The sequence below is a fragment of the Paramisgurnus dabryanus genome, chromosome 1, assembly GCF_030506205.2.
Source record: "Paramisgurnus dabryanus chromosome 1, PD_genome_1.1, whole genome shotgun sequence".
NCBI lineage: Eukaryota > Metazoa > Chordata > Actinopteri > Cypriniformes > Cobitidae > Paramisgurnus > Paramisgurnus dabryanus.
The window spans coordinates 64767683-64784587 of record NC_133337.1 but is presented as its reverse complement, the minus strand read 5'-3'; the positions used below and the strand labels follow the sequence as shown (position 1 = coordinate 64784587).

Here is a 16905-nt window from a genome sequence, read left to right as displayed (position 1 = left end):
TGATCGTGGCTCTTCATCGGTGGTCCTATGTCATACAATGAGAGAGGTTCAAAGACGGCCGTTTTTCCGGTCTTTCGTCCAAAGATAGCCTACGATAGTTTTCTGACAGTGTCAGAAATTCAGCATGATCAACGCACAGTGTGTTTGCTGCTACGACCTGCGTACTGGTATTTGTTTAACGCGAGCGCATGCTGTTGACGTTTCGCTAACGTGTGACGCAGCCGCCGAAGCTTCCGTGTCATCATCGTACAGTCTACATGCCTGTCGTACCCGGGTTTAAACGATCTATGACGCACAGTGTGATAAGGTAATGATCTTATAGGAGGGTAAAAATCCTGCAGTGTATTCCTGGCTTTACAGAAATCTCTGATACAGTGCCCGACTGCTGCCAATTGAGCCTCTTTAAAAGTGCTCCTGGCAGCGGTGGGATTCGAACCCACGCCCCCGAAGAGACTGGAGCCTTAATCCAGCGCCTTAGACCGCTCGGCCACGCTACCACTTAAAGGGCTTGCGTCGGTTGTCCGGAGCTCGCATATGCAGGCTGCATCGAGAATCAAGCCAGCTTCATTCAAGTTAACTGAACAATACATTCGCAAGTCACAAGCATATTACAGCAATTTTCCCATTAACTGAGAATAAGAGTCAACCTGATATTTGTTAGTATTCTGAAACAAGAAAGTATTTATAACGTACGCAGCCTACAAACGCGACCCGCCGAAGCTGCAGCCTTCTGATTGAGAAACGGTCCACGTGAGACTTCCAAAGCGCGTAGATGGCCTGGCTGACTGCTGGCAATAGAGCCTCTTTAAAACCACTACTGGCAGCGGTGGGATTCGAACCCACGCCCCCGGAGAGACTGGAGCCTAAATCCAGCGCCTTGGACCGCTCGGCCACGCTACCTCTTGGAGAAGGGCTCTCTGGTGCGTTTCGGTGTGGGTGCAGCTCCACGGACAGCCTCAGTTGATTTCGAGGATCTCGTAGGCGGGAGAGAAACACCTTTGAGGTCCTGCTGTGCTGAGTCATACTCCTGGAGATCCCAAATCCTACAGAGTTCTATCGTTTAGAAAGTACATCTGACACAACAAATGAAGCCATGGGGTTTGCTTAAACTCGAAAATTAGGTGAGATTCCCAAAGCTCCCACAGAAATCTAAAGGAAGCGCTTCTGACAAACCAATTAACATGTGGGATGTTCTTGCATGCCAAAACCACTTTATTCTCCCAATACTCTGAAGCCCGGGATACACTGCACGATTATTGGCTGTCCCAGACGAAAGATTGCCATCGTGAAACAATCGTCGCGATTTCAGTGATCGTGGCTCTTCATCGGTGGTCCTATGTCATACAATGAGAGAGGTTCAAAGACGGCCGTTTTTCCGGTCTTTCGTCCAAAGATAGCCTACGATTGTTTTTCTGACAGTGTCAGAAATTCAGCATGATCAACGCACAGTGTGTTTGCTGCTACGACCTGCGTACTGGTATTTGTTTAACGCGAGCGCATGCTGTTGACGTTTCGCTAACGTGTGACGCAGCCGCCGAAGCTTCCGTGTCATCATCGTACAGTCTACATGCCTGTCGTACCCGGGTTTAAACGATCTATGACGCACAGTGTGATAAGGTAATGATCTTATAGGAGGGTAAAAATCCTGCAGTGTATTCCTGGCTTTACAGAAATCTCTGATACAGTGCCCGACTGCTGCCAATTGAGCCTCTTTAAAAGTGCTCCAGGCAGCGGTGGGATTCGAACCCACGCCCCCGAAGAGACTGGAGCCTTAATCCAGCGCCTTAGACCGCTCGGCCACGCTACCACTTAAAGGGCTTGCGTCGGTTGTCCGGAGCTCGCATATGCAGGCTGCATCGAGAATCAAGCCAGCTTCATTCAAGTTAACTGAACAATACATTCGCAAGTCACAAGCATATTACAGCAATTTTCCCATTAACTGAGAATAAGAGTCAACCTGATATTTGTTAGTATTCTGAAACAAGAAAGTATTTATAACGTACGCAGCCTACAAACGCGACCCGCCGAAGCTGCAGCCTTCTGATTGAGAAACGGTCCACGTGAGACTTCCAAAGCGCGTAGATGGCCTGGCTGACTGCTGGCAATAGAGCCTCTTTAAAACCACTGCTGGCAGCGGTGGGATTCGAACCCACGCCCCCGGAGAGACTGGAGCCTAAATCCAGCGCCTTGGACCGCTCGGCCACGCTACCTCTTGGAGAAGGGCTCTCTGGTGCGTTTCGGTGTGGGTGCAGCTCCACGGACAGCCTCAGTTGATTTCGAGGATCTCGTCGGCGGGAGAGAAACACCTTTGAGGTCCTGCTGTGCTGAGTCATACTCCTGGAGATCCCAAATCCTACAGAGTTCTATCGTTTAGAAAGTACATCTGACACAACAAATGAAGCCATGGGGTTTGCTTAAACTCGAAAATTAGGTGAGATTCCCAAAGCTCCCACAGAAATCTAAAGGAAGCGCTTCTGACAAACCAATTAACATGTGGGATGTTCTTGCATGCCAAAACCACTTTATTCTCCCAATACTCTGAAGCCCGGGATACACTGCACGATTATTGGCTGTCCCAGACGAAAGATTGCCATCGTGAAACAATCGTCGCGATTTCAGTGATCGTGGCTCTTCATCGGTGGTCCTATGTCATACAATGAGAGAGGTTCAAAGACGGCCGTTTTTCCGGTCTTTCGTCCAAAGATAGCCTACGATAGTTTTCTGACAGTGTCAGAAATTCAGCATGATCAACGCACAGTGTGTTTGCTGCTACGACCTGCGTACTGGTATTTGTTTAACGCGAGCGCATGCTGTTGACGTTTCGCTAACGTGTGACGCAGCCGCCGAAGCTTCCGTGTCATCATCGTACAGTCTACATGCCTGTCGTACCCGGGTTTAAACGATCTATGACGCACAGTGTGATAAGGTAATGATCTTATAGGAGGGTAAAAATCCTGCAGTGTATTCCTGGCTTTACAGAAATCTCTGATACAGTGCCCGACTGCTGCCAATTGAGCCTCTTTAAAAGTGCTCCTGGCAGCGGTGGGATTCGAACCCACGCCCCCGAAGAGACTGGAGCCTTAATCCAGCGCCTTAGACCGCTCGGCCACGCTACCACTTAAAGGGCTTGCGTCGGTTGTCCGGAGCTCGCATATGCAGGCTGCATCGAGAATCAAGCCAGCTTCATTCAAGTTAACTGAACAATACATTCGCAAGTCACAAGCATATTACAGCAATTTTCCCATTAACTGAGAATAAGAGTCAACCTGATATTTGTTAGTATTCTGAAACAAGAAAGTATTTATAACGTACGCAGCCTACAAACGCGACCCGCCGAAGCTGCAGCCTTCTGATTGAGAAACGGTCCACGTGAGACTTCCAAAGCGCGTAGATGGCCTGGCTGACTGCTGGCAATAGAGCCTCTTTAAAACCACTGCTGGCAGCGGTGGGATTCGAACCCACGCCCCCGGAGAGACTGGAGCCTAAATCCAGCGCCCTGGACCGCTCAGCCACGCTACCTCTTGGAGAAGGGCTCTCTGGTGCGTTTCTGTGTGGGTGCAGCTCCACGGACAGCCTCAGTTGATTTCGAGGATCTCGTCGGCGGGAGAGAAACACCTTTGAGGTCCTGCTGTGCTGAGTCATACTCCTGGAGATCCCAAATCCTACAGAGTTCTATCGTTTAGAAAGTACATCTGACACAACAAATGAAGCCATGGGGTTTGCTTAAACTCGAAAATTAGGTGAGATTCCCAAAGCTCCCACAGAAATCTAAAGGAAGCGCTTCTGACAAACCAATTAACATGTGGGATGTTCTTGCATGCCAAAACCACTTTATTCTCCCAATACTCTGAAGCCCGGGATACACTGCACTATTATTGGCTGTCCCAGACGAAAGATTGCCATCGTGAAACAATCGTCGCGATTTCAGTGATCGTGGCTCTTCATCGGTGGTCCTATGTCGTACAATGAGAGAGGTTCAAAGACGGCCGTTTTCCTGGTCTTTCGTCCAAAGATAGCCTACGATAGTTTTCTGACAGTGTCAGAAATTCAGCATGATCAACGCACAGTGTGTTTGCTGCTACGACCTGCGTACTGGTATTTGTTTAACGCGAGCGCATGCTGTTGACGTTTCGCTAACGTGTGACGCAGCCGCCGAAGCTTCCGTGTCATCATCGTACAGTCTACATGCCTGTCGTACCCGGGTTTAAACGATCTATGACGCACAGTGTGATAAGGTAATGATCTTATAGGAGGGCAAAAATCCTGCAGTGTATTCCTGGCTTTACAGAAATCTCTGATACAGTGCCCGACTGCTGCCAATTGAGCCTCTTTAAAAGTGCTCCTGGCAGCGGTGGGATTCGAACCCACGCCCCCGAAGAGACTGGAGCCTTAATCCAGCGCCTTAGACCGCTCGGCCACGCTACCACTCAAAGGGCTTGCGTCGGGTGTCCGGAGCTCGCATATGCAGGCTGCATCGAGAATCAAGCCAGCTTCATTCAAGTTAACTGAACAATACATTCGCAAGTCACAAGCATATTACAGCAATTTTCCCATTACCTGAGAATAAGAGTCAACCTGATATTTGTTAGTATTCTGAAACAAGAAAGTATTTATAACGTACGCAGCCTACAAACGCGACCCCCCGAAGCTGCAGCCTTCTGATTGAGAAACGGTCCACGTGAGACTTCCAAAGCGCGTAGATGGCCTGGCTGACTGCTGGCAATAGAGCCTCTTTAAAACCACTGCTGGCAGCGGTGGGATTCGAACCCACGCCCCCGGAGAGACTGGAGCCTAAATCCAGCGCCCTGGACCGCTCGGCCACGCTACCTCTTGGAGAAGGGCTCTCTGGTGCGTTTCGGTGTGGGTGCAGCTCCACGGACAGCCTCAGTTGATTTCGGGGATCTCGTCGGCGGGAGAGAAACACCTTTGAGGTCCTGCTGTGCTGAGTCATACTCCTGGAGATCCCAAATCCTACAGAGTTCTATCGTTTAGAAAGTACATCTGACACAACAAATGAAGCCATGGGGTTTGCTTAAACTCGAAAATTAGGTGAGATTCCCAAAGCTCCCACAGAAATCTAAAGGAAGCGCTTCTGACAAACCAATTAACATGTGGGATGTTCTTGCATGCCAAAACCACTTTATTCTCCCAATACTCTGAAGCCCGGGATACACTGCACGATTATTGGCTGTCCCAGACGAAAGATTGCCATCGTGAAACAATCGTCGCGATTTCAGTGATCGTGGCTCTTCATCGGTGGTCCTATGTCATACAATGAGAGATGTTCAAAGACGGCCGTTTTTCCGGTCTTTCGTCCAAATCGTAGCGGTGGCCTACGATAGTTTTCTGACAGTGTCAGAAATTCAGCATGATCAACGCACAGTGTGTTTGCTGCTACGACCTGCGTACTGGTATTTGTTTAACGCGAGTGCATGCTTTTGACGTTTCGCTAACGTGTGACGCAGCCGCCGAAGCTTCCGTGTCATCATCGTACAGTCTACATGCCTGTCGTACCCGGGTTTAAACGATCTATGACGCACAGTGTGATAAGGTAATGATCTTATAGGAGGGTAAAAATCCTGCAGTGTATTCCTGGCTTCACAGAAATCTCTGATACAGTGCACGACTGCTGCCAATTGATCCTCTTTAAAAGTGCTCCTGGCAGCGGTGGGATTCGAACCCACGCCCCCAAAGAGACTGGAGCCTTAATCCAGCGCCTTAGACCGCTCGGCCACGCTACCACTTAAAGGGCTTGCGTCGGTTGTCCAGAGCTCGCATATGCAGGCTGCATCGAGAATCAAGCCAGCTTCATTCAAGTTAACTGAACAATACATTCGCAAGTCACAAGCATATTACAGCAATTTTCCCATTAACTGAGAATAAGAGTCAACCTGATATTTGTTAGTATTCTGAAACAAGAAAGTATTTATAACGTACGCAGCCTACAAACGCGACCCCCCGAAGCTGCAGCCTTCTGATTGAGAAACGGTCCACGTGAGACTTCCAAAGCGCGTAGATGGCCTGGCTGACTGCTGGCAATAGAGCCTCTTTAAAACCACTGCTGGCAGCGGTGGGATTCGAACCCACGCCCCCGGAGAGACTGGAGCCTAAATCCAGCGCCCTGGACCGCTCGGCCACGCTACCTCTTGGAGAAGGGCTCTCTGGTGCGTTTCGGTGTGGGTGCAGCTCCACGGACAGCCTCAGTTGATTTCGGGGATCTCGTCGGCGGGAGAGAAACACCTTTGAGGTCCTGCTGTGCTGAGTCATACTCCTGGAGATCCCAAATCCTACAGAGTTCTATCGTTTAGAAAGTACATCTGACACAACAAATGAAGCTATGGGGTTTGCTTAAACTCGAAAATTAGGTGAGATTCCCAAAGCTCCCACAGAAATCTAAAGGAAGCGCTTCTGACAAACCAATTAACATGTGGGATGTTCTTGCATGCCAAAACCACTTTATTCTCCCAATACTCTGAAGCCCGGGATACACTGCACGATTATTGGCTGTCCCAGACGAAAGATTGCCATCGTGAAACAATCGTCGCGATTTCAGTGATCGTGGCTCTTCATCGGTGGTCCTATGTCATACAATGAGAGAGGTTCAAAGACGGCCGTTTTTCCGGTCTTTCGTCCAAAGATAGCCTACGATAGTTTTCTGACAGTGTCAGAAATTCAGCATGATCAACGCACAGTGTGTTTGCTGCTACGACCTGCGTACTGGTATTTGTTTAATGCGAGCGCATGCTGTTGACGTTTCGCTAACGTGTGACGCAGCCGCCGAAGCTTCCGTGTCATCATCGTACAGTCTACATGCCTGTCGTACCCGGGTTTAAACGATCTATGACGCACAGTGTGATAAGGTAATGATCTTATAGGAGGGTAAAAATCCTGCAGTGTATTCCTGGCTTTACAGAAATCTCTGATACAGTGCCCGACTGCTGCCAATTGAGCCTCTTTAAAAGTGCTCCAGGCAGCGGTGGGATTCGAACCCACACCCCCGAAGAGACTGGAGCCTTAATCCAGCGCCTTAGACCGCTCGGCCACGCTACCACTTAAAGGGCGTGCGTCGGTTGTCCGGAGCTCGCATATGCAGGCTGCATCGAGAATCAAGCCAGCTTCATTCAAGTTAACTGAACAATACATTCGCAAGTCACAAGCATATTACAGCAATTTTCCCATTAACTGAGAATAAGAGTCAACCTGATATTTGTTAGTATTCTGAAACAAGAAAGTATTTATAACGTACGCAGCCTACAAACGCGACCCGCCGAAGCTGCAGCCTTCTGATTGAGAAACGGTCCACGTGAGACTTCCAAAGCGCGTAGATGGCCTGGCTGACTGCTGGCAATAGAGCCTCTTTAAAACCACTGCTGGCAGCGGTGGGATTCGAACCCACGCCCCCGGAGAGACTGGAGCCTAAATCCAGCGCCTTGGACCGCTCGGCCACGCTACCTCTTGGAGAAGGGCTCTCTGGTGCGTTTCGGTGTGGGTGCAGCTCCACGGACAGCCTCAGTTGATTTCGAGGATCTCGTCGGCGGGAGAGAAACACCTTTGAGGTCCTGCTGTGCTGAGTCATACTCCTGGAGATCCCAAATCCTACAGAGTTCTATCGTTTAGAAAGTACATCTGACACAACAAATGAAGCCATGGGGTTTGCTTAAACTCGAAAATTAGGTGAGATTCCCAAAGCTCCCACAGAAATCTAAAGGAAGCGCTTCTGACAAACCAATTAACATGTGGGATGTTCTTGCATGCCAAAACCACTTTATTCTCCCAATACTCTGAAGCCCGGGATACACTGCACGATTATTGGCTGTCCCAGACGAAAGATTGCCATCGTGAAACAATCGTCGCGATTTCAGTGATCGTGGCTCTTCATCGGTGGTCCTATGTCGTACAATGAGAGAGGTTCAAAGACGGCCGTTTTCCCGGTCTTTCGTCCAAAGATAGCCTACGATAGTTTTCTGACAGTGTCAGAAATTCAGCATGATCAATGCACAGTGTGTTTGCTGCTACGACCTGCGTACTGGTATTTGTTTAACGCGAGCGCATGCTGTTGACGTTTCGCTAACGTGTGACGCAGCCGCCGAAGCTTCCGTGTCATCATCGTACAGTCTACATGCCTGTCGTACCCGGGTTTAAACGATCTATGACGCACAGTGTGATAAGGTAATGATCTTATAGGAGGGCAAAAATCCTGCAGAGTATTCCTGGCTTTACAGAAATCTCTGATACAGTGCCCGACTGCTGCCAATTGAGCCTCTTTAAAAGTGCTCCTGGCAGCGGTGGGATTCGAACCCACGCCCCCGAAGAGACTGGAGCCTTAATCCAGCGCCTTAGACCGCTCGGCCACGCTACCACTTAAAGGGCTTGCGTCGGTTGTCCGGAGGACGCATATGCAGGTTGCATCGAGAATCAAGCCAGCTTCATTCAAGTTAACTGAACAATACATGTGCAAGTCACAAGCATATTACAGCAATTTTCCCATTAACTGAGAATAAGAGTCAACCTGATATTTGTTAGTATTCTGAAACAAGAAAGTATTTATAACGTAAGCAGCCTACAAACGCGACCCCCCGAAGCTGCAGCCTTCTGATTGAGAAACGGTCCACGTGAGACTTCCAAAGCGCGTAGATGGCCTGGCTGACTGCTGGCAATAGAGCCTCTTTAAAACCACTGCTGGCAGCGGTGGGATTCGAACCCACGCCCCCGGAGAGACTGGAGCCTAAATCCAGCGCCTTGGAACGCTCGGCCACGCTACCTTTTGGAGAAGGGCTCTCTGGTGCGTTTCGGTGTGGGTGCAGCTCCACGGACAGCCTCAGTTGATTTCGAGGATCTCGTCGGTGGGAGAGAAACACCTTTGAGGTCCTGCTGTGCTGAGTCATACTCCTGGAGATCCCAAATCCTACAGAGTTCTATCGTTTAGAAAGTACATCTGACACAACAAATGAAGCCATGGGGTTTGCTTAAACTCGAAAATTAGGTGAGTTTCCCAAAGCTCCCACAGAAATCTAAAGGAAGCGCTTCTGACAAACCAATTAACATGTGGGATGTTCTTGCATGCCAAAACCACTTTATTCTCCCAATACTCTGAAGCCCGGGATACACTGCACGATTATTGGCTGTCCCAGACGAAAGATTGCCATCGTGAAACAATCGTCGCGATTTCAGTGATCGTGGCTCTTCATCGGTGGTCCTATGTCGTACAATGAGAGAGGTTCAAAGACGGCCGTTTTCCCGGTCGTTCGTCCAAAGATAGCCTACGATAGTTTTCTGACAGTGTCAGAAATTCAGCATGATCAACCCACAGTGTGTTTGCTGCTACGACCTGCGTACTGGTATTTGTTTAACGCGAGCGCATGCTGTTGACGTTTCGCTAACGTGTGACGCAGCCGCCGAAGCTTCCGTGTCATCATCGTACAGTCTACATGCCTGTCGTACCCGGGTTTAAACGATCTATGACGCACAGTGTGATAAGGTAATGATCTTATAGGAGGGCGAAAATCCTGCAGTGTATTCCTGGCTTTACAGAAATCTCTGATACAGTGCCCGACTGCTGCCAATTGAGCCTCTTTAAAAGTGCTCCTGGCAGCAGTGGGATTCGAACCCACGCCCCCGAAGAGACTGGAGCCTTAATCCAGCGCCTTAGACAGCTCGGCCACGCTACCACTTAAAGGGCTTGAATCGGTTGTCCGGAGGTCGCATATGCAGGCTGCATCGAGAATCAAGCCAGCTTCATTCAAGTTAACTGAACAATACATTCGCAAGTCACAAGCATATTACAGCAATTTTCCCATTAACTGAGAATAAGAGTCAACCTGATATTTGTTAGTATTCTGAAACAAGAAAGTATTTATAACGTACGCAGCCTACAAACGCGACCCCCCGAAGTTGCAGCCTTCTGATTGAGAAACGGTCCACGTGAGACTTCCAAAGCGCGTAGATGGCCTGGCTGACTGCTGGCAATAGAGCCTCTTTAAAACCACTGCTGGCAGCAGTGGGATTCGAACCCACACCCCCGGAGAGACTGGAGCCTACATCCAGCGCCTTGGACCGCTCGGCCACGCTACCTCTTGGAGAAGGGCTCTCTGGTGCGTTTCGGTGTGTGTGCAGCTCCACGAACAGCCTCAGTTGATTTCGAGGATCTCGTCGGTGGGAGAGAAACACCTTTGAGGTCCTGCTGTGCTGAGTCATACTCATGGAGATCCCAAATCCTACAGAGTTCTATCGTTTAGAAAGTACATCTGACACAACAAATGAAGCCATGGGGTTTGCTTAAACTCGAAAATTAGGTGAGATTCCCAAAGCTCCCACAGAAATCTAAAGGAAGCGCTTCTGACAAACCAATTAACATGTGGGATGTTCTTGCATGCCAAAACCACTTTATTCTCCCAATACTCTGAAGCCCGGGATACACTGCATGATTATTGGCTGTCCCAGACGAAAGATTGCCATCGTGAAACAATTGTCGCGATTTCAGTGATCGTGGCTCTTCATCGGTGGTCCTATGTCGTACAATGAGAGAGGTTCAAAGACGGCCGTTTTCCCGGTCGTTCGTCCAAAGATAGCCTACGATAGTTTTCTGACAGTGTCAGAAATTCAGCATGATCAACGCACAGTGTGTTTGCTGCTACGACCTGCGTACTGGTATTTGTTTAACGCGAGCGCATGCTGTTGACGTTTCGCTAACGTGTGACGCAGCCGCCGAAGCTTCCGTGTCATCATCGTACAGTCCACATGCCTGTCGTACCCGGGTTTAAACGATCTATGACGCACAGTGTGATAAGGTAATGATCTTATAGGAGGGCAAAAATCCTGCAGTGTATTCCTGGCTTTACAGAAATCTCTGATACAGTGCCCGACTGCTGCCAATTGAGCCTCTTTAAAAGTGCCACTGGCAGCGGTGGGATTTGAACCCACGCCCCCAAAGAGACTGGAGCCTTAATCCAGCGCCTTGGACCGCTCGGCCACGCTACCTCTTGGAGAAGGGCTCTCTGGTGCATTTCGGTGTGGGTGCAGCTCCACGGACAGCCTCAGTTGATTTCGAGGATCTCGTCGGCGGGAGAGAAACACCTTTGAGGTCCTGCTGTGCTGAGTCATACTCCTGGAGATCCCAAATCCTACAGAGTTCTATCGTTTAGAAAGTACATCTGACACAACAAATGAAGCCATGGGGTTTGCTTAAACTCGAAAATTAGGTGAGATTCCCAAAGCTCCCACAGAAATCTAAAGCAAGCGCTTCTGACAAACCAATTAACATGTGGGATGTTCTTGCATGCCAAAACCACTTTATTCTCCCAATACTCTGAAGCCCGGGATACACTGCACGATTATTGGCTGTCCCAGACGAAAGATTGCCATCGTGAAACAATCGTCGCGATTTCAGTGATCGTGGCTCTTCATCGGTGGTCCTATGTCATACAATGAGAGATGTTCAAAGACGGCCGTTTTTCCGGTCTTTCGTCCAAATCGTAGCGGTGGCCTACGATAGTTTTCTGACAGTGTCAGAAATTCAGCATGATCAACGCACAGTGTGTTTGCTGCTACGACCTGCGTACTGGTATTTGTTTAACGCGAGCGCATGCTGTTGACGTTTCGCTAACGTGTGACGCAGCCGCCGAAGCTTCCGTGTCATCATCGTACAGTCTACATGCCTGTCGTACCCGGGTTTAAACGATCTATGACGCACAGTGTGATAAGGTAATGATCTTATAGGAGGGCAAAAATCCTGCAGTGTATTCCTGGCTTTACAGAAATCTCTGATACAGTGCCCGACTGCTGCCAATTGAGCCTCTTTAAAAGTGCTCCTGGCAGCGGTGGGATTCGAACCCACGCCCCCGAAGAGACTGGAGCCTTAATCCAGCGCCTTAGACCGCTCGGCCACGCTACCACTTAAAGGGCATTCATCGGTTGTCCGGAGGTCACATATGCAGGCTGCATCGAGAATCAAGCCAGCTTCATTCAAGTTAACTGAACAATACATTCGCAAGTCACAAGCATATTACAGCAATTTTCCCATTAACTGAGAATAAGAGTCAACCTGATATTTGTTAGTATTCTGAAACAAGAAAGTATTTATAACGTTCGCAGCCTACAAACGCGACCCGCCGAAGCTGCAGCCTTCTGATTGAGAAACGGTCCACGTGAGACTTCCAAAGCGTGTAGATGGCCTGGCTGATTGCTGGCAATAGAGCCTCTTTAAAACCACTGCTGGCAGCGGTGGGATTCGAACCCACGCCCCCGGAGAGACTGGAGCCTAAATCCAGCGCCTTGGACCGCTCGGCCACGTTACCTCTTGGAGAAGGGCTCTCTGGTGCGTTTCGGTGTGGGTGCAGCTCCACGGACAGCCTCAGTTGATTTCGAGGATCTCGTCGGTGGGAGAGAAACACCTTTGAGGTCCTGCTGTGCTGAGTCATACTCCTGGAGATCCCAAATCCTACAGAGTTCTATCGTTTAGGAAGTACATCTGACACAACAAATGAAGCCATGGGGTTTGCTTAAACTCGAAAATTAGGTGAGATTCCCAAAGCTCCCACAGAAATCTAAAGGAAGCGCTTCTGACAAACCAATTAACATGTGGGATGTTCTTGCATGCCAAAACCACTTTATTCTCTCAATACTCTGAAGCCCGGGATACACTGCACTATTATTGGCTGTCCCAGACGAAAGATTGCCATCGTGAAACAATCGTCGCGATTTCAGTGATCGTGGCTCTTCATCGGTGGTCCTATGTCGTACAATGAGAGAGGTTCAAAGACGGCCGTTTTCCCGGTCGTTCGTCCAAAGATAGCCTACGATAGTTTTCTGACCGTGTCAGAAACACAGTGTGTTTGCTGCTACGACCTGCGTACTGGTATTTGTTTAACGCGAGCGCATGCTGTTGACGTTTCGCTAACGTGTGACGCAGCCGCCGAAGCCTTCGTGTCATCATCGTACAGTCTACATGCCTGTCGTACCCGGGTTTAAACGATCTATGACGCACAGTGTGATAAGGTAATGATCTTATAGGAGGGCAAAAATCCTGCAGTGTATTCCTGGCTTTACAGAAATCTCTGATACAGTGCCCGACTGCTGAACAATACATTCGCAAGTCACAAGCATATTACAGCAATTTTCCCATTAACTGAGAATAAGAGTCAACCTGATATTTGTTAGTATTCTGAAACAAGAAAGTATTTATAACGTACGCAGCCTACAAACGCGACCCCCCGAAGCTGCAGCCTTCTGATTGAGAAACGGTCCACGTGAGACTTCCAAAGCGCGTAGATGGCCTGGCTGACTGCTGGCAATAGAGCCTCTTTAAAACCACTGCTGGCAGCGGTGGGATTCGGACTCACGCCCCGGAGAGACTGGAGCCTAAATCCAGCGCCTTGGACCGCTCGGCCACGCTACCTCTTGGAGAAGGGCTCTCTGGTGCGTTTCGGTGTGGGTGCAGCTCCACGGACAGCCTCAGTTGATTTCGAGGAACTCGTCGGCGGGAGAGAAACACCTTTGAGGTCCTGCTGTGCTGAGTCATACTCCTGGAGATCCCAAATCCTACAGAGTTCTATCGTTTAGAAAGTACATCTGACACAACAAATGAAGCCATGGGGTTTGCTTAAACTCGAAAATTAGGTGAGATTCCCAAAGCTCCCACAGAAATCTAAAGGAAGCGCTTCTGACAAACCAATTAACATGTAGGATGTTCTTGCATGCCAAAACCACTTTATTCTCTCAATACTCTGAAGCCCGGGATACACTGCACTATTATTGGCTGTCCCAGACGAAAGATTGCCATCGTGAAACAATCGTCGCGATTTCAGTGATCGTGGCTCTTCATCGGTGGTCCTATGTCGTACAATGAGAGAGGTTCAAAGACGGCCGTTTTCCCGGTCGTTCGTCCAAAGATAGCCTACGATAGTTTTCTGACAGTGTCAGAAATTCAGCATGATCAACGCACAGTGTGTTTGCTGCTACGACCTGCGTACTGGTATTTGTTTAACGCGAGCGCATGCTGTTGACGTTTCGCTAACGTGTGACGCAGCCGCCGAAGCTTCCGTGTCATCATCGTACAGTCTACATGCCTGTCGTACCCGGGTTTAAACGATCTATGACGCACAGTGTGATAAGGTAATGATCTTATAGGAGGGCAAAAATCCTGCAGTGTATTCCTGGCTTTACAGAAATCTCTGATACAGTGCCCGACTGCTGCCAATTGAGCCTCTTTAAAAGTGCTCCTGGCAGCGGTGGGATTCGAACCCACGCCCCCGAAGAGACTGGAGCCTTAATCCAGCAAAACCGCTCGGCCACGCTACCACTTAAAGGGCTTGCCACGGTTGTCCGGAGCTCGCATATGCAGGCTGCATCGAGAATCAAGCCAGCTTCATTCAAGTTAACTGAACAATACATTCGCAAGTCACAAGCATATTACAGCAATTTTCCCATTAACTGAGAATAAGAGTCAACCTGATATTTGTTAGTATTCTGAAACAAGAAAGTATTTATAATGTACGCAGCCTACAAACGCGACCCCCCGAAGCTGCAGCCTTCTGATTGAGAAACGGTCCACGTGAGACTTCCAAAGCGCGTAGATGGCCTGGCTGACTGCTGGCAATAGAGCCTCTTTTAAACCACTGCTGGCAGCGGTGGGATTCGGACTCACGCCCCCGGAGAGACTGGAGCCTAAATCCAGCGCCTTGGACCGCTCGGCCACGCTACCTCTTGGAGAAGGGCTCTCTGGTGCGTTTCGGTGTGGGTGCAGCTCCACGGACAGCCTCAGTTGATTTCGAGGAACTCGTCGGCGGGAGAGAAACACCTTTGAGGTCCTGCTGTGCTGAGTCATACTCCTGGAGATCCCAAATCCTACAGAGTTCTATCGTTTAGAAAGTACATCTGACACAACAAATGAAGCCATGGGGTTTGCTTAAACTCGAAAATTAGGTGAGATTCCCAAAGCTCCCACAGAAATCTAAAGGAAGCGCTTCTGACAAACCAATTAACATGTGGGATGTTCTTGCATGCCAAAACCACTTTATTCTCCCAATACTCTGAAGCCCGGGATACACTGCACGATTATTGGCTGTCCCAGACGAAAGATTGCCATCGTGAAACAATCGTCGCGATTTCAGTGATCGTGGCTCTTCATCGGTGGTCCTATGTCGTACAATGAGAGAGGTTCAAAGACGGCCGTTTTCCCGGTCGTTCGTCCAAAGATAGCCTACGATAGTTTTCTGACCGTGTCAGAAACACAGTGTGTTTGCTGCTACGACCTGCGTACTGGTATTTGTTTAACGCGAGCGCATGCTGTTGACGTTTCGCTAACGTGTGACGCAGCCGCCGAAGCCTTCGTGTCATCATCGTACAGTCTACATGCCTGTCGTACCCGGGTTTAAACGATCTATGACGCACAGTGTGATAAGGTAATGATCTTATAGGAGGGCAAAAATCCTGCAGTGTATTCCTGGCTTTACAGAAATCTCTGATACAGTGCCCGACTGCTGCCAATTGAGCCTCTTTAAAAGTGCTCCTGGCAGCGGTGGGATTCGAACCCACGCCCCCGAAGAGACTGGAGCCTTAATCCAGCGCCTTAGACCGCTCGGCCACGCTACCACTTAAAGGGCTTGCGTCGGTTGTCCGGAGCTCGCATATGCAGGCTGCATCGAGAATCAAGCCAGCTTCATTCAAGTTAACTGAACAATACATTCGCAAGTCACAAGCATATTACAGCAATTTTCCCATTAACTGAGAATAAGAGTCAACCTGATATTTGTTAGTATTCTGAAACAAGAAAGTATTTATAACGTACGCAGCCTACAAACGCGACCCCCCGAAGCTGCAGCCTTCTGATTGAGAAACGGTCCACGTGAGACTTCCAAAGCGCGTAGATGGCCTGGCTGACTGCTGGCAATAGAGCCTCTTTAAAACCACTGCTGGCAGCGGTGGGATTCGGACTCACGCCCCCGGAGAGACTGGAGCCTAAATCCAGCGCCTTGGACCGCTCGGCCACGCTACCTCTTGGAGAAGGGCTCTCTGGTGCGTTTCGGTGTGGGTGCAGCTCCACGGACAGCCTCAGTTGATTTCGAGGAACTCGTCGGCGGGAGAGAAACACCTTTGAGGTCCTGCTGTGCTGAGTCATACTCCTGGAGATCCCAAATCCTACAGAGTTCTATCGTTTAGAAAGTACATCTGACACAACAAATGAAGCCATGGGGTTTGCTTAAACTCGAAAATTAGGTGAGATTCCCAAAGCTCCCACAGAAATCTAAAGGAAGCGCTTCTGACAAACCAATTAACATGTAGGATGTTCTTGCATGCCAAAACCACTTTATTCTCTCAATACTCTGAAGCCCGGGATACACTGCACTATTATTGGCTGTCCCAGACGAAAGATTGCCATCGTGAAACAATCGTCGCGATTTCAGTGATCGTGGCTCTTCATCGGTGGTCCTATGTCGTACAATGAGAGAGGTTCAAAGACGGCCGTTTTCCCGGTCGTTCGTCCAAAGATAGCCTACGATAGTTTTCTGACAGTGTCAGAAATTCAGCATGATCAACGCACAGTGTGTTTGCTGCTACGACCTGCGTACTGGTATTTGTTTAACGCGAGCGCATGCTGTTGACGTTTCGCTAACGTGTGACGCAGCCGCCGAAGCTTCCGTGTCATCATCGTACAGTCTACATAGCTGTCGTACCCGGGTTTAAACGATCTATGACGCACAGTGTGATAAGGTAATGATCTTATAGGAGGGCAAAAATCCTGCAGTGTATTCCTGGCTTTACAGAAATCTCTGATACAGTGCCCGACTGCTGCCAATTGAGCCTCTTTAAAAGTGCTCCTGGCAGCGGTGGGATTCGAACCCACGCCCCCGAAGAGACTGTAGCCTTAATCCAGCGCCTTAGACCGCTCGGCCACGCTACCACTTTATG

The 16905-nt window shown here is 49.3% G+C and overlaps 22 non-coding genes across 22 annotated transcripts; all 22 read right to left on the bottom strand.

Moving 5' to 3' along the window:
• Positions 1 to 415: 415 nt before the first annotated feature.
• On the bottom strand, positions 416 to 497 carry trnal-aag (transfer RNA leucine (anticodon AAG)). The gene has a single exon. It is a non-coding gene; the product is annotated as a tRNA-Leu (tRNA).
• A 321-nt stretch (positions 498 to 818) lies between these two features.
• Positions 819 to 900, bottom strand: trnal-uag (transfer RNA leucine (anticodon UAG)). The gene has a single exon. It is a non-coding gene; the product is annotated as a tRNA-Leu (tRNA).
• An 825-nt stretch (positions 901 to 1725) lies between these two features.
• trnal-aag (transfer RNA leucine (anticodon AAG)) lies at positions 1726 to 1807 on the bottom strand. Its single transcript has one exon. It is a non-coding gene; the product is annotated as a tRNA-Leu (tRNA).
• A 321-nt stretch (positions 1808 to 2128) lies between these two features.
• On the bottom strand, positions 2129 to 2210 carry trnal-uag (transfer RNA leucine (anticodon UAG)). The gene has a single exon. It is a non-coding gene; the product is annotated as a tRNA-Leu (tRNA).
• Positions 2211 to 3034: 824 nt separating this feature from the next.
• Positions 3035 to 3116, bottom strand: trnal-aag (transfer RNA leucine (anticodon AAG)). Its single transcript has one exon. It is a non-coding gene; the product is annotated as a tRNA-Leu (tRNA).
• A 321-nt stretch (positions 3117 to 3437) lies between these two features.
• trnal-uag (transfer RNA leucine (anticodon UAG)) lies at positions 3438 to 3519 on the bottom strand. The gene has a single exon. It is a non-coding gene; the product is annotated as a tRNA-Leu (tRNA).
• An 824-nt stretch (positions 3520 to 4343) lies between these two features.
• trnal-aag (transfer RNA leucine (anticodon AAG)) lies at positions 4344 to 4425 on the bottom strand. The gene has a single exon. It is a non-coding gene; the product is annotated as a tRNA-Leu (tRNA).
• Positions 4426 to 4746: 321 nt separating this feature from the next.
• trnal-uag (transfer RNA leucine (anticodon UAG)) lies at positions 4747 to 4828 on the bottom strand. Its single transcript has one exon. It is a non-coding gene; the product is annotated as a tRNA-Leu (tRNA).
• Positions 4829 to 5659: 831 nt separating this feature from the next.
• Positions 5660 to 5741, bottom strand: trnal-aag (transfer RNA leucine (anticodon AAG)). The gene has a single exon. It is a non-coding gene; the product is annotated as a tRNA-Leu (tRNA).
• A 321-nt stretch (positions 5742 to 6062) lies between these two features.
• Positions 6063 to 6144, bottom strand: trnal-uag (transfer RNA leucine (anticodon UAG)). The gene has a single exon. It is a non-coding gene; the product is annotated as a tRNA-Leu (tRNA).
• An 824-nt stretch (positions 6145 to 6968) lies between these two features.
• Positions 6969 to 7050, bottom strand: trnal-aag (transfer RNA leucine (anticodon AAG)). Its single transcript has one exon. It is a non-coding gene; the product is annotated as a tRNA-Leu (tRNA).
• Positions 7051 to 7371: 321 nt separating this feature from the next.
• Positions 7372 to 7453, bottom strand: trnal-uag (transfer RNA leucine (anticodon UAG)). The gene has a single exon. It is a non-coding gene; the product is annotated as a tRNA-Leu (tRNA).
• Positions 7454 to 8277: 824 nt separating this feature from the next.
• On the bottom strand, positions 8278 to 8359 carry trnal-aag (transfer RNA leucine (anticodon AAG)). Its single transcript has one exon. It is a non-coding gene; the product is annotated as a tRNA-Leu (tRNA).
• Positions 8360 to 8680: 321 nt separating this feature from the next.
• Positions 8681 to 8762, bottom strand: trnal-uag (transfer RNA leucine (anticodon UAG)). Its single transcript has one exon. It is a non-coding gene; the product is annotated as a tRNA-Leu (tRNA).
• Positions 8763 to 9989: 1227 nt separating this feature from the next.
• On the bottom strand, positions 9990 to 10071 carry trnal-uag (transfer RNA leucine (anticodon UAG)). Its single transcript has one exon. It is a non-coding gene; the product is annotated as a tRNA-Leu (tRNA).
• An 824-nt stretch (positions 10072 to 10895) lies between these two features.
• Positions 10896 to 10977, bottom strand: trnal-aag (transfer RNA leucine (anticodon AAG)). The gene has a single exon. It is a non-coding gene; the product is annotated as a tRNA-Leu (tRNA).
• Positions 10978 to 11808: 831 nt separating this feature from the next.
• trnal-aag (transfer RNA leucine (anticodon AAG)) lies at positions 11809 to 11890 on the bottom strand. Its single transcript has one exon. It is a non-coding gene; the product is annotated as a tRNA-Leu (tRNA).
• A 321-nt stretch (positions 11891 to 12211) lies between these two features.
• trnal-uag (transfer RNA leucine (anticodon UAG)) lies at positions 12212 to 12293 on the bottom strand. Its single transcript has one exon. It is a non-coding gene; the product is annotated as a tRNA-Leu (tRNA).
• A 1019-nt stretch (positions 12294 to 13312) lies between these two features.
• trnal-uag (transfer RNA leucine (anticodon UAG)) lies at positions 13313 to 13393 on the bottom strand. The gene has a single exon. It is a non-coding gene; the product is annotated as a tRNA-Leu (tRNA).
• A 1223-nt stretch (positions 13394 to 14616) lies between these two features.
• trnal-uag (transfer RNA leucine (anticodon UAG)) lies at positions 14617 to 14698 on the bottom strand. Its single transcript has one exon. It is a non-coding gene; the product is annotated as a tRNA-Leu (tRNA).
• An 808-nt stretch (positions 14699 to 15506) lies between these two features.
• trnal-aag (transfer RNA leucine (anticodon AAG)) lies at positions 15507 to 15588 on the bottom strand. The gene has a single exon. It is a non-coding gene; the product is annotated as a tRNA-Leu (tRNA).
• A 321-nt stretch (positions 15589 to 15909) lies between these two features.
• On the bottom strand, positions 15910 to 15991 carry trnal-uag (transfer RNA leucine (anticodon UAG)). Its single transcript has one exon. It is a non-coding gene; the product is annotated as a tRNA-Leu (tRNA).
• Between the last annotated feature and the right edge of the window lie 914 nt (positions 15992 to 16905).